General features: G+C 37.0%; 1 protein-coding gene across 1 annotated transcript in view; it reads right to left on the bottom strand.

Moving 5' to 3' along the window:
- ZFHX3 (zinc finger homeobox 3) overlaps positions 1–24798 on the bottom strand; it is a 735572-nt gene that overhangs the window by 414688 nt on the left and 296086 nt on the right. Inside the window, exon 7 of the mRNA XM_064519879.1 lies at positions 4957–5041. The gene's annotated coding sequence lies outside the window, so the exon portion shown is untranslated. The remainder of the gene's footprint in view (positions 1–4956; positions 5042–24798) is intronic.

The following is a 24798-nucleotide window of genomic DNA, read 5'->3' as shown; positions in this document are numbered from 1 at the left end:
GCCTTCACTGTGGCAAGGGATGTGGTGACAGTGAGAAAGTTGCCTAGGAACAGCATCTGGCTCTGATTAGGTAACAAGCTGCAGCATCTGCAAACTTGTCAGTTCTCAGCCCACAACAAAGTCCAGCAAGCCGATCTGTGTTTAAAATGGGAACTAGCTGTTACATTTTGTAAGACAAACATTATCTGTTCCCATTGCAGGATGCCTTTTTATTAAAAGCTGGCTATAAGAGGAGAAATTAAATGTGCTTGTTACACTTTACTTTTCATCTCAAGGAAAAAGCTATTCACTTTAGAGTTCATCTGTCAGTAACCTTCTTTTTATTTGTTTTTCCTCTGTGAAATGGTTGCAAGATAGCCGTGGTGATTTCACAACCCGCAGTAAGCATCCCATGTGAACCTCATGCACTTTTATAAAATTTCACATTTTCTTCTAAATAAGCAAAATAAGATTTAAAAAAAAACTTCATGCAGCGGATTGTGAATGGTGAGAAATGAAAACTGCAACGGCAATTGCCTGGGATACAAAGTAACATTAAATACATCCTGGTCAAAACTGCGGCTTGGATAGCTCCCTTCACCTCAACAGATTTTTAAGCTTGAGCCAAACCTAACTTGTGTAATAGAGAGAGACTGAGCATGTTTTCAACACTGTCCTGTTAACAGAAAAATCATTATTCAATTCACATTTACTTGCTTTGTTGAATTTCACAATATTTGAATGAAAATTCACTCATCTCTAAGTATTTATTTACTGTGCTTTGGCACTAAGACAATTTTCATATTTTGCTATTTTTTCTTCCTCTTTTTCTTAGTATGTTGATCTTCTGTGCTCTCTGTATGACTGAATGACAGCTACAGCTCTCAAAGTCTTTTTCATAATATAAATGTACTTATATTTCTCTTTTGAAAAATGAACAGATCACCACGAACACTGTGCATACCTGTATTAGACCAAAGTCCAACATAACTGAGGAAGAACTCAATTTTAAAACCTGAAAAGTTAAATTTCTGTTCAACCTTACAGTTATTTTTAAGCATCTAAGGGAAAGCACCTGCACAAAATATTTTCCTGTAAAACTAAAAATTAATCAAAACAGTATTAGAGACTTAGCTAGCATATTTCTCTCAATGCAGCTTTTGGAACCTGTCAGAAAATCATACAATCTTAAAATTTTTCAGTCTGAGCAGTTTACTTTTGAAAATACTTAGCTGAATTCCCTAGTCTGTCTGGGGACCAATCTGTGCAAGCTTTAAGTATGGCTAGCAGTCCAGTGGTGTTTATCACAGCAAGCATAAACAATATGACAGCGGGCATAGATTAAAACAGTCACAGTCCCACCACATAACCTGAGCAGAATGAGAAAAACACAATTTTGTCAAAACCTGAGATTTTTTAAACTCAAAAATAAGCACTTCAGGAGAAAAAATGTAGGTGCTATACAGATTTTATTTTTTTAAAAAGCCTTGCTAAGAAACCTGGCCTATTTATGAGTTGTGAAATACAAACTGTGTTATCAACAATCTTAAGGAAATGGATTGATGTTAAGTGATACTTCAGAATTCGCCCCGTAGCAAAGCTACTGCACCATTACAGAAAGATAAGCAGAAAATCCTTCTTGCAAATAAAGGAGACCTCTCTGATATTTTATAAACCATGCAGATGATTTTGAAAAGCCACTGACATAACGTATGGGTTGGAAAATTTCTGCTGTACAGCAGCATTCAGTACTTCCTATAAAACGAGGCACATTAGAAAAGAACAATTCTTAACGAAGATAATTATTCTGAAATGCTGTTACATAAGCTACAACTTGCACTCTTTTTATTAGTACTACAAGTGAATCTCGAGATTGTATGAGCCTGAGTGGATGTCATATACAGCCATGGGAAAAGCTGTTTGTCTGTTTTCTAAGGTAAGCCTTATCTAAATTTAATAAATCAAGTAGAGAAGAGACCCACTTGTGACCAAAAGAGATAGAGACCCATTTCCATTTGGACAGTATTAACTGCATGGAAAATATTTCCACGGAGGAATCAAGCTTTTGGGCAACAGGAAAGAAGAATGGTAACATCAAACCTATCAGAAGAGACTGCAGCGTCACGACAGTGACGCTGATGAAATAATTTAGTTCAGGAAGAGTAACGTGACTTCCTAGAACAAAGAAATCACACCAACAGCATATATAAGTGCAAATTCTTAAATATTACCCTTCTGCATGACACACCAGACATCACCACCATTTCCAACTTGAAAAATCATAACTAAAGCTTGAAGATCCACTGCGTCTGCAGGAGGATACCTCTAATTCCCTAACATCTCCAGCAGGGGTCTGAGCAAGACAGCTTCACCAAGAATATTTAAGACTTGAGTTGTCCCTGCACGATACTGTACATTGTATTACTCTGCTAGTTCACGTCTGTAAGTTAAATCAGCTGGTAACTACATCTGCACTAAAGAGGCAGGCAGTTTGCAAAAAAATCCATTTTGCAGTAGTCAATAAAATCTTTTACTCACAAAATTAGGATTTTTCTTCTTTTGAAAAATTATATCATATAAAAAGTAATGCTTTTTTTTTTTCCCTGCAATTCCTCCTGCTGTGTGATAACTGACTGAAATGAAGGTTTGAGGAGAACTGGAATGTACTGAAGAAAAAACACTACGAAATTAATCTGATACGGGGAGAGAACCAAGGCCTCACTTCAGAAGCAACTCCACTTTGGCATATTATCCTCCATCATTCCCACCCACGCTGGGACACTTTCTTGTCAGAAAGAAGCCTTTCCATTCTTTAGAAGTTGTAAGAAATCTTACAGGTTTCTATTTGTTGGCTTCTATCTGATTTTGGCGCTTTCATTTTTGACAGTCTTTGTTTTCAGTCAGTCAGTACCACATCAAACTAAATCGTATCTCCACTGCAGATCATATACTTCTGTATACTTTCACAGCGACTTTTCTAATTACACAGGATATTGATAAGTAAATTCTAGTTATTTAATTCTGGTATCCATTTTGTTTCAGTTATCATGGTTTCCTATTCAACCAAAAGCTGGCTCTTAAATGCTTAAGTTCTCTCAATATTACAGCTTTGTCAAAACTACTGTGATTGCCATTATAGAGCCAGCACTGCCCTAAAACCATTTTAGGTCCTCAACAAAAGGCTGTACATTTTAAAAGCAACGTGGTTTGAGCATTATTATGATTTATTATTATTTCTATTACAGTAGTACCCAGAGGCCCCTGCCCGAGTCCATTTTCACTGGGCACTGTACAGAATACATAGGAACACACTGATCTAAAAAACTTAAATTCAGTCTAAAAGGTTCCAGATCCATACTCTCTAGGCATTTCCTCACTCAATACATTAATCATTTTTATCATTCTAAGGGGAACTTCCCAAACCCTAGTAATTTTTTTCACTGTAATACAGATTTAGAATTTTCCCAGCACCTCTCTTTCCAGTTCAAAGTACAACCCTAAGATAAACATAGCAACAGGCTGTGATGTCACCTCTGCAAAACTTACAGCCAGATTTTTAAAAGTATTTTGAGTCCAAGGAAATCCAGAGATAATTAAAAACATCAAGATAATATTAACTGGACTGCAGCAAAGAAAGTTATCAAGCAAAGATAACTATTTCTTGTATGTGAATCTCTCTTCTTTAACTGAAAAAAGTGGGAAACAGCTGTTCTAAATGAGAAAAAAAGCATTCAGAAATAAACAAGAACAGCAATATGGATCTGTATGGATGCACAATGTTAGCACAGAAACAAAGGAGAGGTGTACAGATTGCACGTATCATCCCTGATAGCAAGAGTGAAAATAGCTTCCCCTATCTCTAACAGCAGCTGGGGATGATTCACAATAGATTTTTTTCTGTAATAAAATTCCCTTATGTTCCTTTACTTGGAAAACTCAGTTTATAGGTCAGTTAACAAGTATTAAAACCACAAGAGAACATGAAACGCACCACCTTTTCCTTTTGATCCTTTTCCCTTTTGGATGAAAGTTTTGAAGCCTTGAATATAAAACCCCCAAATTTTTGTTATGTTTTACGCCTCCATGAAGGCATTAAAACAAAAGTTTGTGGGCTGAAGAAATATCCCTTAACTAGTAGAGAATTAAAGCAAGCTGTCTTGCAGGAGCACACCTGGCCAACAGGTGCCTGCTGCCTGAGCTCCTCAAATGGAACACCTCATCTACAAAACAAATCTGTCTAGAAAATTACCTGCCTCTCTTGATTGCTGCAAATGGTTTTCATCAACCTGCTCTGAACTGTAGTGCGTTCTCTCCAAATTTACAACATTGGGTATAAGAGTCATTGTAGGAGAAAAAGGAATAGCAGCAATGTTTAAAAGCCATTAAATAAATAGAGGGTCCCCATTGAGAATGGTCAGTGCCTTGGGTGTCCATTCGTTAAGGTAGTTTCCTGCTGAGCACACTGCAAAACCCACCACCAAGCACGGAATTGGCTTGGCTTAAAGGTTTTAAAGGCCCTGTTCTCTTGCAGGATGCTTCGGTTTTGAAATCTATCAAAGGAATCTCAAAACAAATTACATGGTAAATTATTATCTCTGTTCTGGCCTCCTCTCTACACCCCACTGTTCAGCATGAATGACGATGGGAGAGCTGCTTGTGAAAGCCTGCAAGATAAGCAGATTACAGAATGTCAGGTGCCTCGGGCTACTCTAAATTTCACAGCCAAACTTCTCTGGCCGAATCAGTTCATCTCACTAATATGGGTCACAGGCTATTTCAATTAATGCACCTCTAATGACTAACATTTGTTCCTTAATGCGAAAGGAATAAATACAGAGATACACAAAGAAGCAATGCAGAACAAAATCCCCTCCCTATGCTTCTCATCAGTATCACTGCATTTAGTTTCTCTAACCAACTAACAGAAATGGAGAAAATAGGCTTGGAAGGAATACAGAATCTCTTTCAGACAGAAACCTTTTATGTAGCTTTCCTATCATTACCAACGCATTTCTGGCAGCTTTCAGTGTCCTCCGGATCCCAGTGTACTGAATAACAAGACCTGATATGAAAACAGAATGCAGAAAACAAATTAGCATTTTGAAAATAAAAAGCATGGCTTTTAATCCTATTAAGATCAGGGCTTCTTTTTTAAGTTCTCTGAAAGATATACTGATGTTTCCATTAACATAAATGCTGAAATCAGCATTTCCTTTGAAAGAAGTTGTTAATATTTGGAAATGGTAGGATTTCCAATCCTAGATTTGATTGTTATTCTATGCTACCCTGCAAGTGCCAAGGTCATGGGGAGATTCACCTGCACACTGAGCTAAATGAATGCACTCGGCCACAATACATGTATAATTTAACATTCTCCTCTCAAGTACCACCATGCATTCCTAAAAATATTTTATTACAATAACAAATTGGTTTCAAAATCATGCATTATGTATTTTGAAATTAGGTCTGCCAATGAAACCTGTATATACAAACATACAAGCAACCATGCAGGACAGCATGAACACAAATATTATGGGTTCTAGAAGAGCTGAAAGGAACAATTAATTCTTCCTGTAACTCCAAAAATCCCTTTTTTATTACTTTAATCTGCATAGTTAAAAAGAACAAAACAATTGCTGTGAAACATATTTAGAAATCAAATAGCATGTCTTTTTCTAGATGTCTTTATAGAAAGAAAACGGTTAGCTGTGAAGTGCACACTATATTAAAGCATGCATCTGGGAGTTCATTTCTCATGGGCAGGGTTCGGAAAAATTAATATAAAGCTTCTCAAATATTTAAAAGAGTATTAGTAACATTTCAAAACTTTACCAATAGAACATTTTAAATGTCTTTCCTTCCTATCATGCTCCCCCAAATACTTAAGATGAATTTATCAAAAAATTCCTGTTAAATGCTTGATAAATAACAGCAGTCCGTTGTCATTTCTTTTTTAGTTAGTTAGCCAAAGAGTTAAAAATGTCATAGTATTGTTGAATTTTCAGCAGCAAATGCTGCAATGTTAATGCACTTTCGTGATAAAAGGTTGTTTCTGATTTGCAGGTTTCATTTTAAGTTAAATATACATTGATAAAGCATCCTTTTACAGCTCAAATATTCTTTTTTCTCATGCAAAATAAGCATGTTTCTTGGCCAACTGACATTTTGTTAAAATGGACCTGAGGTAGCTATTTATGAATAATTAAGATTAAAATGTTTCTGTGATTCCCTCAATGCTTTTTTATTTTAAAACATTTATATCATGTCAGAAAGGACTTATTCTTCCAAAGGTAACTTTCCATTAAAATAATGGAGAAAATGACATTTCTAATTTTGATAATAGCCCTGAGTTCTTAACTAAAGTCAAAGCCTTTTGCTGCAGAAGCATGACATTTTTTTTAGGGTTGATACTGTTCTTTGACTTTTTTGCAGTGGTGTTAGAATACTTCATTTGAAGTTTTATTTTAATAAAACATTACAAATAAGCTCAGCTGAATTTCCATTTTAGAACAGCGGCCCTGCCTAAATCTCTCAACTTTTATTTTGGACTGTGTATCTCACTATTATAATTATTTGCTTTTCTGTTAAGCATGATAAGAAAGAGAAGCTGGTAGATATTACCATTAACTATATTTCGTTCCATTTTAAACACGAGGAAATATTTTCAAGAATAACTTGGAAATATATGTTCAAACTGAACACGTTATTTCACTTTTATTCCAAGAAGCATGGCTACAACATATTATATAACACTGTGTTTTGCCATAGGAAATGCAGATCAGTTGAAAACTTTAGTTTTCTTCTAAGAGATTTTAATTAAGGAAACATTTGATAAAATTAGAACCTTTACACTTTCCTTCTTGAATACTAGTGCAAACGTTATGCTCAGAAATTGTTTCTCTATAATTTCGTTTAGATGTTCTGATATGACTAGACATACAGCTTTTTCAGTAGCGGAATTATGAGAAATAATTATCTCTAATCTAATCAGTAGCATCTGAAAATGGTAAATGTTAGCAGCCTAATTTGTGATTTCTTAAAAAGCCTTTTGTATCACTATTTAGACTGACACATTGAAGCTTTGCTTTTAAAGCAATAATTAAGAAATTGTTGACAGAAATTAAATGTCACTGACAATTTTAAACAATTATAAATGCTCTTCCTCCTTTCTTTTCGGAGGTTGAGAACGACAAAAAAGGAAATCTAAACTACTACTTAGAGAGGGGAACAAGAGTTTCTGGAATGCTTTTTTGTAGTAAAATAGAGCTGTGATTCATATAAGTAATAAGTAAACCCCATGCTATGGATTTTTAAATGCCCTAACTTGCAATCTAGAGGTTAAATGATTAAACCCATTCCTGCACTTTTCAGTTTAACAGCAGATATGTTTCCTTGAATTTAGCTGTGGGCAATTTTAAGCTGAATAGGAACTGCTCTTTTATTTGTTATTAAAGTCTGTTGCTATCTTTCAAAATTGTTTATTACACATATCTGAACACATACATGTATTAAAAAATACTGAAATAAATACAAGATTATAAAAACTACACATTTTATATTAAAAATCACCCAGTGTTCATTTTTGCAAGGCAATTTACTTAACGAAAATTATAAAAGGCAATACATTAAACACAATCATTACTTCTCTTGTACAAATTTACGTATAAAACAAAATAAAAATATTTTCTAAACAATGCATGTAGCCATTAGAAGGAACTTCAAAGGCAGAGGCTTTGTGAGGGGTGTCTTAGTTCAGAGTAACAAGCTGAACGCAAGCAAACGCTTCCTGATTAGATGCGGCCAAGTGGTCAGCGAGAGCGAAGGCGTATCCCAGGAGCAGAACCTCAGGATTTGGAAGACGCATTTCAAAATGACACTTACTTTAAAAATATATATCTAGGAAGTTTGGAGAAGCATGTAGGTCATAAAAGATACGTTAAGCTTTCCCTCTTGATCACCGATTATTCCTCATAAAAAAGGCAGGGGGGCCTGGGCAAGAATATCATAATTCGTGTATTGTTGCACTGTTTATTGTGAATGTTGGTATTCTGAATTCAATAATTTAGGTTAAAAAAAAAAGGTATTATAGCAGCTTGCTGACAAAAACCCCTATCCCTCTGTGCAGCTTTCTGGCTGGCAAAGAAAACATCTGAAAGCTAAAATGGAAGAAGGCTTCTGCATTTTTTTCCCATCCGGGATCTTGGACCTGGCTGGTGAGCTGTGTGACACTGAAGAAACCTACAGCTCCTAACAGGATTAAAGACAGCGGAAAAAAATACAAATTGAAAGCACACTGGTGTTTCTCAGTACCGTTTTGTTTTGCTCACAAAATAACTACAGCCAATACAATTTAATGCTATAAACACAAAGAACTTATTTTGAGCCATAACTTAAGCGGGATGGCAGCCCGGGGCGCGCAGGAGGCTGTCCGAGGGACGCAGCCTCGACGCGGCCCTAAGAAAGGTGCCCATCTACTGTACATCCGGAGTGCAGAACATAGTGAACCGGCCTGTACTAAAAACTGAGAATCAGCACTATCAAACCTCTTTTTAGTGTGACAGTGACTTTTTGGTTTGGATTCCTCGGTTTTCTCCTTTAAATTTGCTTTCTGTTAAATGCAGGTATGTTAATTACTTATCTTGATGCGTTGAGGAAGTAAACTAATATTTGTAATTTTAAAGCAAAAGTAACAAAACCCTGAAAACTTCACTGTACCATCTTTATTAGAAATTCAGTCCCAAGTAAGTTCTACTCTAGAGACTCTCCAGCTGGCTCATTTCACACCAAAGTGCTTTGTTAAGCCAGCCTTAATTTCATTACAGCACTTTTCTGCTGCATGATGCCACACGGCAGGTAGTGCAAACCGGTACGTACTGCTTTCAGGAAGCAAAATCCACTTCCACAAAACAAACCTACAATAAGACACTTTCCAGAAATAAACTGCTGAACAGAATTTAGGACTAGGCTGTTCAGATGGGTAAAGGTCCTTCGGGTTAACGACACACGGTTAACAGCGTAAGCACAAAACCCTGTATGCACATACACATCCATTCATGAAAACACAGGGATCTGGCCAAAAGAAAATCAAATTACGAATCTGCTACCCATCAAAGAGGAATATCTAATACATACAGAACTGAAACAGTTTGTGTAAGATTTCACCTTTCCTATGAGGTACAACCACCAGATAGTTTGGACAGCCAAGCTGTTTTATCCAGAGGAGGCCTCATCCCAAGGATCTGCAGGGCAGTTTCAGCTGTATCACCCAGACCTGAATGCTGGAATACCTTTTGAACGCATCTGACGTATGTCTCTATACGCTGACAATGCCGAGGGAAATCAGGGAGGAGGCTACACAGGTTTTGATGGTTAGGATGATAGCCTGTCTGGTATTTTAAGCAAAATTTCTCTGTTTGTAGCAAACATCTTCCAAACTGAATCTAGACTAAGAATGATTTACTTATTCGGATTCTAAGAGCAGTAACAAGGCACAATTCTATCAATAAGGCTAGCTGTCCCGTACAAAAATAATATTAAGTAGTACTTTGCTAGTCACAGCTCTAGAAAAACACAAATCACTTAATACAAATCTGTTCTTGTGTAGCAGACTTTGAAAATAAATAAAAAGACCAGATTCAAAGTATGTTTTCAAGAGATAACATATGCTACGATAAGAGTGTGAAATTTTGCTATCTGGACAAGTTATTGGAAGGTGGTGTCCATAAAAAGAACACCTTTATCCTATGTTAAAAGCACAGTGATCCTTAATTTTCTTGAAATCTAGCAGACCATTTAAATCATACATTTTCTTCTTCATTTCATTCCTGCCTTATCTTTTCCCCACCCCATTACCACTAGAAAACAATCTTTTGTATAATTGAGACTTGGGCATTCATTTGTATTTTGCTGCTCTTTATTCACAGGTATCCGATTTCTGTAAAAGCTTTATTTAATTGTTTCCACAAATTTTGTTCTTCAAGCATTAAAAGCAAAGTAGGAAAGTCAGATATATTATTTATATACTAACAATAATGGGTAAGCAGAAAGATTTCTTGATATACAACATTCTTACACAAAATCTACATGATGACTTTTAAGAAAAACTAAATCTAAAAGCAGCCAGAGTCACCTCCATTCAAACTGAGAGAGCTGCAGAAATTATCTGTTGTTTGATATGCTTTTTTATCTCCAGACCTTATCTGGAAACTCCTTTCCCAGGATACTAGTTGAGGAAAGTTTGCTTCCCTCTCTTCATTTCAGAACCACTAGCTCTTGTGTTTGATGTGTTTTGGGTGAAATGTCAGGCAATTATGGTGATGTACTTGCTTTTATATTACCCTCTCTCTTCCCTCGATGGCTTTTAAAAACACACGTATCCCCTATTTTCTCCCCTGCCCTTGTCTGAGTGGGGGATCACCCCTGGCACAGGTGAATGGAGGGCAGCCACAGCCATATCTCATTCTCCCAAAGAGACTCCGTGGCTACAGTAAATCCAAAGCGCAGTAATTCTGAAAATGATCACATGCATTTTAAATAGCAATTGAGAGTGATTCAGCCTGCACATCCTCCAGTAGGACCCACACCAAATTACTTTCATTTTACTGTTTCTTTTATATGTTTATTGGGGTTGATTCATTACATAGCACAGAGTCTATAGGAACAAGCCATTTTTCAACGTAACAGGTTTACAGTAAAATTAGATTATGGTTTTATAAATCTCTAGGATAAAAAACCCATATATCCCATAGCTGCGGAAGAGGGACATATTGCCCACAGTGTCTGCCTTTGTAAGGAATAACTACACTCTGAATTTCCTCTTTCTTAAACAGTACCGTTAAAGAGCTTTTTTCTGACAAACTACTGGCATGTGATTGCCACTACATCTCCCTTTATCCTCTTTAGTGTACTTATTTAGTCCCCTGAGATCCTTTCCTCTTTTAAAAAGGAGGTCTAAGAGAGCTGACAGATGTTAGGGCTATTGTCCAGGTGAATCTATGGGCTAGCAGACAGACTGTTCTGCGCGCTGTGATCTCCACCAGCTCCGAGCCTGGAACCCTGATAGTCCCTCTCCTACAGCCAAGATGCAGCATAACAGAGCTGGAGGGGAAGGAAAGCATGATTCTAGCCTGAAAAGAATACTTTTAGATTGAATGAAATACACCACCCACAAAGACAGAGAGAGCAAGACCTTGGGAAACCATGGGACTTCTTTCTCTTTTTAAAGAAACACACTGTTTTCTCTTGGCGTTGTTAAAAAACAATTCCCATTTAAGCAGTGACAGGCAGGACTCTGTAATCTGTACATACAATTTAATCCTTTAAAGAATCAGCAGAACCCACATCAGTCAAGCCTTCATCAACTTGTAAAAACAATATTTTGATTCAATCAGATTCAAAGCCCCGAAATTCCCAGCTAATTAATGCAGGGTCACTCAGAGGCTGTGCAGCAATGGCTAGCAGAGTGGTCAAATATTTACCCCTCGACACAGTAGACATTAGGACAACCAAAGGACCTGAAGAGTGGGCAAGAATAGATAATGCGCCTCTCACTACAGCAGGTTTCATTCACTACAAGTATTTGGATAAAGAATTATTACAAAGGAGAGGAAAAAAAAGAAAGTGAAGTCTCTGCCATAAGCAACATTCTCACATCCTGCTTAAGGGCTGCTAAATGGTCAGTGACCCAGGCAACATCCCTCTCATTTTTTTGGTTTTTAACATGCATGTCTCCAGACAGTTGAGTTGTTTTGGTTACAGACCTTCCCTACAACATTCAAAATAAATTACCTTGTAAGAATGTAGACAGCAAAAAGCTACCAAAGAGTCTAAACCACTCAGACCTTTTGGCCTACTTTGTATTCCTAGAAATATGTCTTGAATTCAGCTTTTTCCTTTGGATATTCTTAAAATATAATCCTGGCATTCAGAATATTCTATGCACACAGCAAATTTTCACAGCATGAAGGGGGGGCCTGTGTATATTGCACACACGGATCTGCTAAGTCTTAACTCACACGATGAGAGATTCTTTCCTTTGGCATGCATTTGATGCAGGTTAAATTCTGCCTTATGAAAAAATATTTTTTCTGCACGTTCCCCTCAAAAGTTTAAAATCTCTTTTTCCATTTTTGAATTGCACTCATTAAAACAGTCACAGCTTGATCACTGCCTTATATGTATATACACACACATATAAAGGCCCACGTGCGTATATATATGCAGCTGAGTGTATACTTTGACCTCATGTGTGTATGTGTAAAGACACACAATATTCACCCACTGTGTGTGTGTGTGACAGAAAGACAGCATGTCAGACACAGAAAAATAAGAATATATTGGGAGTGTTGGTCTCCATGACACCTGATCACTAAAAAATGAATCTTTCTTGAAAGAGGTATTTTTACATTTCTTGGGAGAGGGGGGATTCTGAAAAGCAACTCTTGCAAGTGCTACACCCACTCACACCCATTCATCCACTATTAATAGCAGCTTCATTGAAAATACTTCCTACCAGAGACCATACTGTATCTTTTCAGGACAAAACCACTGCAACAGATACCCCAACAATGTGCAAGAAAAGAGCCTGCTGCAAAAGTACAATGGAGCAGTATTCACTTTTCCTTTCAGGTTATCAGGGTATTTATAATTTTTGCATTTGCGCTCCAGAATTATACATGGGACAGAAATGGATTACATTTCACATTATATTACTATCATTTTTGCTTCTGTCTTTAAATTCATCATACTGAGATATGTATTCTGGATAGACAAACTTTAGACTAATGACTAGACAATTAGTATGTGCTTTTCCTTCTAGAAGGAAGTTTTCAAGAAGTTTAAGAGCAGCTATTTAATAATTCACAATTTTTACATTGCCTATGTTTTGAGACAGCCTGAGAAGGCATAATACACCCAGAAGAATTTTTAAAAAGCAATTTGGTAGAACCCATGCTGATGGTATTTCACTTGAACAACTGTCAGTGCTTGTTTACACCAAAATGTATTTTAGAAGGATGTTCTCTCCCAGCCTACTGTAATAACAGTAGTAGCAGTAGCAGTAATGATAATAATAATAATAATAAAGAAAAAGATAGGGATCCAGATAATACCACCTGAAAAGAATATGTTTCAAGAAATCATCACTGTTTTCCTAATCTTACTGTCATCTGCACAGGAAAGACCAGACAAATAACCCTGAGTTGAAGAAGTTAAGTTACTTGTTTTCAGACGTATCTCTTAAAATGGAGAGGAAAAATTACCACACCAACTTAAAAAGTTAGGCATAAAAAACTCTTCTTTTACTTAAAAATATTACAACTACTCAACATCATAAAGCAAATACATGAAATCTCATTTGCTTTCTTAGACTAATATGATCTCCTTGCATTTTTGCACTTTGCAAACCACCAGCAAGGAAGTTGGCTTGGTCTGTTTCGAGACAGTTTCATATTCTCATTCTCAAGCATCGGTACAGTCCCGAAGTGTGTGGGATCCTAAAACTATTCAGACCTTAAAAATTGTGACTGTATATGTCACTTTTGCACTGGGTTGACCTTTTCAGCAGACAGGTCATTCTGACACATGAAAGAGAAAAACGAAACAGAGCCACCTGCTCCGTACCAGGAATCGTGGGCTGCGTGGTCTACGGTAGAGGTGGTAAAAGAAGAAATAAATGACCTCTTTGTTACACAACTGTGTTATCTTCAGTTTCCCTCTATATCCCAACTAGAAAAAAATGCAAACTGTTCCAGTTACTACAGACTGAGAAATGGCAGAAACAGTGTCCTTATAATTTTTTTTAAAAAGAACAAATACGCTGTGGAATACTATTTATTCCCAATGGTTACACTGACTGATATCTTCAGGCCACAGGGTCATCCTACAGGCCCTAAAGCAGGATGCTGTTCATACTCCCTGTCCTGCTTTACAAGTTCTGTGGTTGATGTGCATTTTCAGAAGAGATGCCACAGCTTTAAATTCAGCTGTCGATAGGCAAGCGTGAGGCGAACATGCTTTCCATACAGCCTTGCCTATAATTTAGATTCTACAGGTTTTCATTCAATCAGGCATTTGAATAGGAAAAATACAAAAAGCTTTACAATCTCTATGCCACTGAGGAAAGATTAGAAACGAACCAAAACCATTCTGAAAAATTTCCATACAACAATGGAGAGCTTTCTGTTTTCTCCTCTAATTTGCCAAACTGCAGCTAGTAAAGAAAAAGCACTGACCAACACTACAGATTCCATTCCCATATTACTGACTTATTTTTATTTGAACAAGGAACTGATAAACATACTGATACACAGAAAGCCTGACGTAGGGACAGAAAAATAAATCATTTCATCTGTTGGTAACCACGACATGCACAAACCTACAAAAAATGACACTATTCAGGTCACTGAAAAAGCTCTGGACACAATATATTGCCATGCACAGGGTTACTTTCAAGCAGCTTATAAAATGCTGGGAATATTGTGTATGTGTACATATATAAATATATATATATATCATTCTTCTCTGTGGATTTCACACATATTCCCTTTCGCTATCAGACTGAGGGTGATAAATTCAAGATGAAAAGGTGCACATTTTTACATGTCCTTTAAAAAGCACTTGAATAAATATTATCCATGCAGCCAAGTGTGCCATGCATTTGAATAGGTGCAAAGCAATAAGGTTCTCACAGGTAAGAAACATCTGCCCTGCAGTTCTTGGCACCAGTGTAATGAATACAGTAAACAATGATTTATAATAGCAAATTTTGTCTTGTAATTAATACCCCTTTTCAACAGCTTTATTGTTTCAGCTTCACCTCAGATATTAATCTAGCATCCAATCCGTAATTGTCAGTAGCTATGCACAGTTTGGGAATGATTCTTAGACATAGTCAAAGACCTTTCTTTCTCTTAGCAGTATTCCTGCAGTAATTCTGCTAACCAGCCGCAACTGCTCCATGAGGCAGTGCAATAGGATGATCCTTTTTAAGCTTTAAAATAAAACAGAAAGAAAAGCTGCAACAATAAATCAAGGATAAATTTATTAAGTATCCTGCATATTAACAGAAATGTTACCTCACAAACACAATTTTTATTTTCTAAGACTTTTCCTGATAATATTTTAATGCAGTAAGTAGCGGAAATTAAAGAAGTCCAAAAACTCTTCTGGTAAAATACATTCCCAGCAGAAAAAGCTTTTTACATCATATTTCAGTGCAAAGTGTGACTCTATTATCAAATTCTCCCCATTTTTATTTTCTGTCCCAGAACTTCTCCAAAAGAACCAGGTGACTGATACCGTACCAGAAAAATCTCTGATCATGGTCCCCAACTGTATGAGCTCCTGCTCTTTTCTGCACCATTGCACAGCTCTCTTTGTCCCTCCGCAGTCACTACGTGTGTCACCTTGCTTTGCATCTTTCCGGTTACCCCACCTGCTTTCTCCCCCTGGATCCTGCAGGTCACCAAGGCTGTCACCCCGCCTTGCATTTGCACGCTAAGACATCACACCGATACGCTGCCCTACCCCCCTGGTCAGAAGATGCGTCACCTCACACTGCTGCCTAGGGTCAATATTTCTATCACGGTGCCTTCTGCCACTGTTACCACAGTTGTCACCTTGCCCTCCAAAGCTGTCACGGCATCTCTCCACGTAGCTTATGTCCCCAGTCATTGCACCTCTCACTTCATCCTGCATCTGTAATCAGCATTTCACTTCATCTTTATTCCCGGTGACATCCATCATGGATTTAATATCAAAAATTCTTCTGGACATAAGTTTTTGCTTTATTGCCTAAAACAGAACCGACTTTTCTTCACCAAAATTAAAGAGCTTAAATGGAACAACAACGTAGGCACGTGCCTTGACCAAGTAACTGTCATTACTATATGGCTTTCCTCATTTTTCTCTTTATTACACTCTATATATGATATCCAAAACTAGACTGTAAGCTCTCTGGAGCAGGACTTGGCTTTTCTAAATGCTCCAGTAAAACAAATTACATAATAAAAATAACTGATGTTTGAATTGTATTTGGTCACTAGAATTTGCAAATCAGTAAGATAAAACTAGAACAGCTCTATAAATCAGCAGATGATGAATTAGCCCAGAGTCAAATAAGCTGAGCATTCTCTGTCAATATGTCACGCAGTACATATATTTACAGTTTAGAGGCACTCTACCACCTTCTTAGTAAAATTTTCAGATTTTTGATTCTAATCTCCAAAAGCAAAAGACTCAGAACAGAAAAACAGCTCGATCATCAGAGCAAGGTATCTAGAAAGTGGTCACAGAGGTGCTTAGAGGTAACAATTTATTTATATAGGGTCATCTTTGAGTGACAGAATTGATATCCAAAGTTATTTCATCATTACTGCTTCAGTTGCCATGATGAAAAATAATTTGTCATTCAAAGCAAATAAGAATCAAGTTAAATACTAATATTGCCATGACTCAAACTTGAAAACCAAATCAAAGAGCTGCAGTAAAATAACCCCCTAAAATCAAGATGAAGTTTCCTCTACTTCAATACACTCCCCATTAAATACTAGGTTTAAAGGTTTGGTAGTGCATCAGATGTCTGTGACACTTCTGGTCACAAGATGATGATGGTTCCATAAACTAAAGCACTGGACTGAAATGGCTCGATTTAAGCCTTTAGGATTTAAGCCGCTCAGTAGGCATGAGCCATCACATCTTCGTCCTTTCTAGCTGAAGCCTAACAGCAGTCAGGTTCTACAATCACAGAACAGAGTTAAATATAGGAATCTAAAAAGAGAGCAGGGTCTAATCACCTCTTTTACACTGATTTGTTAAGGCCCACTTTCATGGTTTCTGAATGTGTTCCTTTGATTACAGTTAGCCCATCTGGTCAAAAAAGTGTTTCAATATTAAGAAGTAATTTCAATGTTTTTAATTAAAAGCATGGTGACAGTGCTCATAGTGGTCTGTGAAAAACACCAGAGGATAACCGTGGTGCAAAGAGTCCAAAATCACTGTTTTGACTATCTATTTCATAATGTGTAGAGTGTAGAAGCACAGGCAGTGAACTAAGACCGTACCTGCTAAGACAAAGATATAACCCACCACAGAAAGTGCCCATGTGGAAGACCCACCCATCATTCATCACTGCCATAGCCATCGAGAAGGCCTGTTCTCATCAGGTTGAGAAATCACAAAATTTAGAGCTATTTCCACCTATGAACTGGAGTCTCACTGAGAAGATACAAATTCCATTTAATGTTGGCAATGGCAGCCAAGAGACGTGTTCTCTAACACTGATCAGCTGTGTCACTATGGACAAGAAACTTCTTTCTATGCTTCAATTTTCGTAAATAAACTTGGATTTAGCAATACTTTACTCCACCCACGAAGGACTCCAAGACCTACAGGTAAAGATCATTACTAAAAATTATATAACGCATTAGTTAAAAGGAGTCAAAAATATGGTCCCAAGTATCCCCTTCCCTCAGTTCTCTTGCAGTACTGGGCAAGTTACTTGACGTATTTCTTGCTGCCTTCTGCATCTATTCTTAGAGATTATGATAAAAGTCTGTATCTAAATTTAAACATTTATAAAGAATTTTCACACACTTGTTTGTAAAATGCTTTGAAAAGGGCAAAGGGTCATTACTTTCAGTGATGGTTTGGAACGGCTTTTTCATTTTTGAAAGATTTGACTTTTACTCTTGGCCCAGTGGAATGACCCAATCTTTCTGTGCCTGTCCTGAGCTAGCTCAGTGGAATTTATGCTGCATTTGCCTGGAATTCTGTTTGCAATGCTGAAAATGGCGGTGTCACAGGTCAAGGCTCTTCATCAACATGCTGATGATGCTTCACTTCCAAGCTGGTTATTTAAAGCTTTAATTAACATAGGGGCAGTTTCAGCATGGAAACTTTGCTGAACTGGAGGTAGCACCATCAAAACCATTGTGTGTAGTGATGACAGTAGTATCAAAATCATTCACTGTTTTTATGTGCAGTGTTCAGAAAAGGTGTTCAGGATTTGTGACTGGAGTTCCTTTGTCCAAAATCATCTATCTTCAATGTATACTAAACTATTCATTGTCACACCATTTGAAGACAGACTTCAAATCATCTAGTTTCTGTTTACATTTGTCTGAGTGAGTCCCTCTTCAGTGCCTCTTTCCTGCTTTGCAATACAGGCTTTGAACGCTCATATACAGAATTGTTTTCAGGCAATTTTAATTGAGATTCGTAAAAACCTTTATACTGATTATTCTAAGACAAATTAAAACTAACCAACAAATGCAAGCAACCCAATTTTTATCCTTATTTAAAAAAAGGAAAGCTACCTTTATTCTCTAGGGAGAGAAGTGAGTAGATAGTATCTTATTCTGCTCTAGAGCAAGAGCAAGCCATTTAAGAAATTTTGTGACCCCTATCAACTTATACTGAGGAATATAAAAGGACAGATCATTAATATCAATTATTTTGCAACTCTAAGGCCATCAGAAACTTGAAAGCAGCATGGAAGCTAAATGCAGAATGATTCTCACTTTCAGCACAAGGGCACATGGTAGGCACATGACCTATCCCAGCTTGCAGTTTTTTCCAGAACTTTAAGTAATATATGTTATTCTGTGCTGGAACTGCACTTCATGAAGACAGAGATAAAGGTAGATGCAGTGAGGAAATCAACACTTTGCACTCCAGCAATGTTATGGCACAGCCTATGCTCTTCCGGTGAGATAAAAAGAAATGGTTTTCTCTTTGCATTGCATCTGTCAATACAAAGAGAGCGAGAAATCTATAAAAGATGAATTTAAACAAAAAGTGTTAAATAAAATGTCTCCATTAACAGTGAAGGGTTTTATCTTAGTATTTTTAACAGTCTTACGAAGTACAGATTTACCTAGCGTGCGTGTGGAGGGGATAACAGTAAGTGACTTTAGCCAACACGGACAGCAGGTACTGCTGAGGGACATCGTGTAGTTGCAGCCACACTAGAGTACTGTCTTCCTTATGCTGATCAGGACTGCTTACAACTCGACTTACTGTATCTTCAACAATTTTTGTTCTATTATTTGTTTCTTATAGCTATACTAATATCTCAAATGAAGAAATAGAAGTATTTTCTCCAGCAAGCTGTAAAGCAGAATACCATATAGAGACCCAAAACAAAGTTAGCTCTAATCTACATTACCATCTACTGTACAAAGAAGAGAGAGAGAGAGTTTCTGAGATGCTTATTATTTACCTAATAGACTATAAAAAGTACCAAGGGAGTCATTCCATTCAATTGGGTCAGTCTGAGGTATGTAAATATGTAATTAAATTTGGTAAATATGTACAGTATTTAGAGCATGTGGAAAGAGATTCTTCTGTGGAATGGGGCACCTATTTCAAAAAGGTTTATACTACTGCAGGTAAATTAAACTCCTTCACAACACTAAAAGCTGAAATTCTGCTGGGAAACAGAGATCCCATCTTTTGTTAACTAATGTCAGTAAACATTGCTGAGCTTTTAAGCATTCTAATTGTGTTTATTAGTTAAATGTATTTCAATAATATAAAACCTAAAGCATTTTATGTAATATCTAATTTTAAGGTCAGAAATACACATTCCATTTCAGGGCGAGCCACGTGACTGTCACTAGGCTAACCAGACCTCTGCCTGCCTGCTAACCAGCCAGGCTTATTAAAGAGTCCTCTAAAAAAACCACCATACAGACTTGCTTGATACATACTTGCTAGAACTCCTAACAGAACATTTCTGAAATAAATACATTTTTCATGTCAGTACTCATTTTTGTATGAGAAGCTCTTCCTCCAACCAATGCCTTATTAAGAAATAATGGCGGGCTGGGGTGGGAGACGCAGGAAATCAGCATATTTCAAGGCTTAGTACTGAAGAGGTTTTCAGCCATGGCAAAAGCTCTGGAGGTTTCATTTAACAGAAAATTCCTCTCTAGTCCAAGTTCACACCTCACATAGTATCAAAGTGCTATGCAATGAGAAACACATTAGACTACACTTATTTATATTACACTCTAAACAGCAAGTCTAAGTAATTCAGAATTTCTACAGCTTGAAGGAAAAAAATCAGATAGGATTTTTAAAGTCTGAAAGTGTGTGCTGTTGGGCCTCTTAGGGACACCAGCTTACCTTGGATGAATGACATGGTATGCATATGAAAATACAAAACCTTTCCGTCTCCCTAATACTGGAAATTACCGTGGCAGGGGGGCAGCAGAGGAATGGAAAACGGTTTGGTTCCTGGCTCAACTTTCCTTAGTAAAAATACAAAAAGGATTACCTAGATAAAACTGAGACACAAATCAGTGACCGGCAAAAAGTTAGGAATTAGGACTGGTGCTCCGTGTGATCCTGCACAGTTCCTCTGACAGTCACACAGCCAGTGCGTGCAAGGGCAGGAGCCGCAAGCTCTAACAGATGCCAAAGGGAGAAGAAACAGATGTTCCCGCAGCTGGGCCAATCCTGCTGCTCAGAGTAGCAACCCTTAATTATAAGCTACCCTAGTTGGAGCTAAGTTTCTGCATTATATTTATGAGGATTCATTTCTTAAAATTTATGAGCGTATAAATATAACTTCACATTTTCCCATTTTAAAAATTAGAAGACAAAGCACTATTCCAGAAATGCCTGCCTTCTCAGAACTGTGAGATACACGGTATCTTCGTTCATTCCTTGATAAAAGGAGGTATTGAAAAAAACACGCAAATAGCATGTTTACATTTTATAAAACAACAACAGTACTGATATGATTCTAAATATAGTCATTTTAAAAATCTTATTTTTCTCTTTAAATAGGAAAATAATTATTTTATGTCAATAATGTGTAAATTCCTTTGTAAATCAAAAGGTTTTTGTTACGTAATTATGAAAGACAAAGATCCATTTTTCAGCTGGGTGCACAAATACTGTGTACTTACTACTGATTTAACTAAAAAATATTTAACTTTCTCCAAAGCTCTCATTTTATGCTAAAAGCCTGAGCAACACTGCACTCCTGAACAACTACAAAGTAGTTGCATTTTAAAATAAAGTTTGTAACATGTATAAAACCAAAATCTTAACTTTAGCTAAACATGTTCACTCAGCCTTCCAGTTTCATATAATAAACTTATCTTAGTAAAAAGAAAAATCCTGCTTTGTATGTCTTAATGAAGATCCACTTTTGTCCTTCTGAGGCTCTGTGAAGGTAGATTGTGATATTTTCTTTTTATATTCTGGTTTCCATCACAGCTCAAACAATTAAGATTTTCAGACACAGAATACACCTTTTAAAACAAAGGTGTATGTCTAAAATGGAGAGAAAGAGAAGCCTATCAATCACCAACAAAACAAACCCTTAATTTCAGAGGAGGCGGAAGAACAGTCCGAGGAATAAAGTTATTACAATCTTTGAATGTATTGCTGTATTGTTATTTTCAAATGAACTAAAGGAAACCAGAATTGAAAATTAAACAGTTTTCAGTAACTTTGATTTTAGAGTTAAATGCAGACAGAATGAGAGAAATGTAAGGCTAAACACATACAAATGGGATGAGATGAAATAATGAACATAGCAAAAAACCAAAAAACTATATGCAAATATGGATACAAGAACAGAAACCTTATGTGGTAGATATGAATATTTTAAAAAGAGGGGGGGAAAAAAGAGATTCAGAAAGAACAGAAGGATTTGAATAAATAAATACTGTGACTGTTTTGAAAACAAACAGAAAAGGTTGGAAAATGAAAATAAAAAAAAAAGGATATACTTAAATATAGAAAATGGAATAGAGTATTTCAGTCGATTTCCTGGCGTTAACAAACATTTTGTTGCATTCTGGAAAGCCAAAGAGCTTGTGAAGGCTAAGTAACATTATGACCTGAATTTCCATAAGCCTATAGTGAACAACTATATTCAGCATCCCTCTTAATATTCCAATAACTGACAGCTGATACAGAGAAACGTAGGGAAGGTGAGACAGTCCATATGAATTAAGAACTGACCTAACAATTGAAAAAGTCAAAAAGTATGAATAATTTTCTCATTATTACCTTTTTTTGTTAATAAAACAATCCACAACTTATTGATTGCAGCAAAAGCTGGAAAAGGTTGCAGAACTTCCTTCTAAGTTCCTCTGCTAATTGTGGCTTACTCCCAGGCAAAGCGAAAAGCAGCTTAGGAAAAAGCTATCATCTGTCTGACGTCTGATTTTGTGGATTCCAAAGGTTCAGACGATACATGGAGAAGGAGCTGAACCTTCTTACAACACGCATTGCTTCTTTTCCACTCTAAGGGGATTACTCTTAACAAGTGTGTTCTATATTTCCTCAAAAAACTATGTGTTAGAGTAAATTTGGGTTTAGGTCCAGCTCTCAACTGGACCCCATGTTTTCTCAACTTGTGTCTGATGTGCAAGCAATACTCCACACTCATTTCACGAGCTGTGCTATGTCAGCATGGAGAGAATGCGGGCAGCCTAATATTAAAATCATAATAAAAATCAGCTTTTGCAATCAGACCCAACACCTTCAGCTGACTGCTGTTTTCCATTAGAATCTTCTCTTAGATCATGAGATCAAGTTATACAATGAAATTCAGCTTTCTGCTGCCTCCATTTTCAACAGATAACAATGAACAGCATCTTACGTTTGCATAATACCTTTAGTTGTGTGTCAGAAAAGAATAAAGTACTCTTTCTAACAAAAGGCTGGTTAGAGTAGAAGACAGAGGAATCAAGCAAAAAAAACCCCTTATGAACTAGTACTGAATTTCAACATTCTACTTGCTTATCATATAGTATAAATAATTCAGACTTGAAAATCTTATTTTCTGAAATGTTTACTGACACAGCAGAAATCCATGTTAGAGGTTACTGACATGGCATGTAAATGCACACCCGAAAAGACTAGAGCGCTCACCACAAGCAGGATAATCTAAGGAGGATATCAGCTAACGAAAGACGTTTTCATGAATAAACTATCCTCTAATTAACAGCTTGGCTACTGAAGTCTCTCTCAAGTCTGTCCACTGGTAAATGTGCTCCCAAGTATCAGCTTGTAGTATAGAGACTTATTCCTCCTCTTCTACTGCTTTCCGTCTATTTTATTTACCGATTCGAAAGCTATGAACAGAAAATGACGAAGATAGATATGCCAGGGAAGGGAGACAAAATTTTATACAGGTCTTTTACTTTGCCTTATTGAAGTAAGCTTTGTGGTTTTATATATATAGCTAACCCAACATGCTTGACAAATACCGAACACAGCAGGCAGCCAAGAGCAGGGCAGTCTGGGCCGGTAACAGAGTCCCTCAGCGATCAGGCACGAAACGCAGCGGCGGTGCGGGGAGCACGAGGACGAGCGAGGCCTGGGCTGGCAGGAGCTGCCGCAGCCTGGTCTGCGCGCACAGCGGCTGCAAAGGCCCGGAGCTGGAGACGTCAGCAGCAGCAGCCGTGTGTGGTTATCACTTGCAGTAACCATCTCCCTCTCTCATCAAAGCAAAACTTTGCCAAATTAAAGATATGAAGACAGTTCTGTAAATCTCCACGAGTTAAAAGTAGCCCAAAACAAAAAGAAATAAAAATCACGTTAACTTTCTGTTTAATTTTGCATGCTAGTACGGCTGTTGCAGTGCACACCAGTAAAAACCGAGTCTCAAAAACGGAGTGACCCTATCTCGCATTTCTCTCTCCATCGCACACCAAGAAAGAACCTCAGCTAGAATACTCAGACAAAATCAAATGAAGCCTAATCAGAGGACAAGAGGAGGCTGCATTTCAGTTTTTTGTTAAGTTCTGGTAGAAAAACACAGACAATAGTAAAATCCAACAGAATGTACCTGAAGTACTTCACAAAAAATGAGACACAATCAAGTCACAAGCTTGCTCAGAATCCCAGAAGTAGAAGGCAGATATCCCTGAGCTTTCTTTCCAGCATTCGATTTACCATAGTAACTTAAACATTTTTAGTAACAATTACACCTTTTAAAGTGAAGAAAGTGTTGAGTGAAAAGGTTTGTTACTTAATATAAAAAAGGTTCAGGGAAAGACATAAAAGCTACATGAAATTTTAAATGCAATTATCTTAGATTAGAATATTTGGCTTGAAAGATCTTGAGGGTATTGTTTTTGATAAGACAGACCCACTTGACAAGGCCTGTCACCACTCCAGGTCTCTCTGTTGTCAACTAAAGATGAAAGGACATCACAAAGAATTAACTTCAGCTTTTAAACATTTTGAAAATGTCAAAGAGGTCATAGCTGATCTATTTCCTTATACAGCAGATTCACTTGATGAAATTTGTGGTAACAATGTGTTTTTACTTTTCATTCAAATTGGGCTAAAATCCTGGTAATTGATCACAGCCTAATGAGAGCTGACAAGGGAACAATGTGATTGGCTGAGCTTTGTATCAATCACAGCTGTTGCGGGTCCACGCTGTGCATATTAGACTTTCTAATGGCACTAATTGGTGACTATGGAAAAAACCTGCTAAATCTCTTAGCGTAGTTTCCAGAACCATTTATTTGGTTTCCAGTTACACTAAAGCCAATTTAAGCCCTTTTATAACTAACACCTTCCTACATATAGGACCTATTGTTCATGCCTTCTCACAAGCCGTCTAAATAGTCCTTAAAATATTCAGCGAGATGACTCTAAATTAAAAATCGGTCCAATCTGTGAAACAGCAGAAGTAAAAGTAGAAGCTAAATATTTGTATTGACCTTTTAGGAGCATTAGTCAAGTCAGTAAAATATCTTAAAGCTATCTTACTATGCATATAGTGACTAAAATGTTAAATCTCATTTAAAATAACATGTGACTGCATTTGCTAGAAGGTGA

The sequence above is a fragment of the Dromaius novaehollandiae genome, chromosome 13 (genome assembly GCF_036370855.1).
Source record: "Dromaius novaehollandiae isolate bDroNov1 chromosome 13, bDroNov1.hap1, whole genome shotgun sequence".
NCBI classification, from domain to species: domain Eukaryota; kingdom Metazoa; phylum Chordata; class Aves; order Casuariiformes; family Dromaiidae; genus Dromaius; species Dromaius novaehollandiae.
This window is presented reverse-complemented; position numbering and strand designations above follow the sequence as displayed.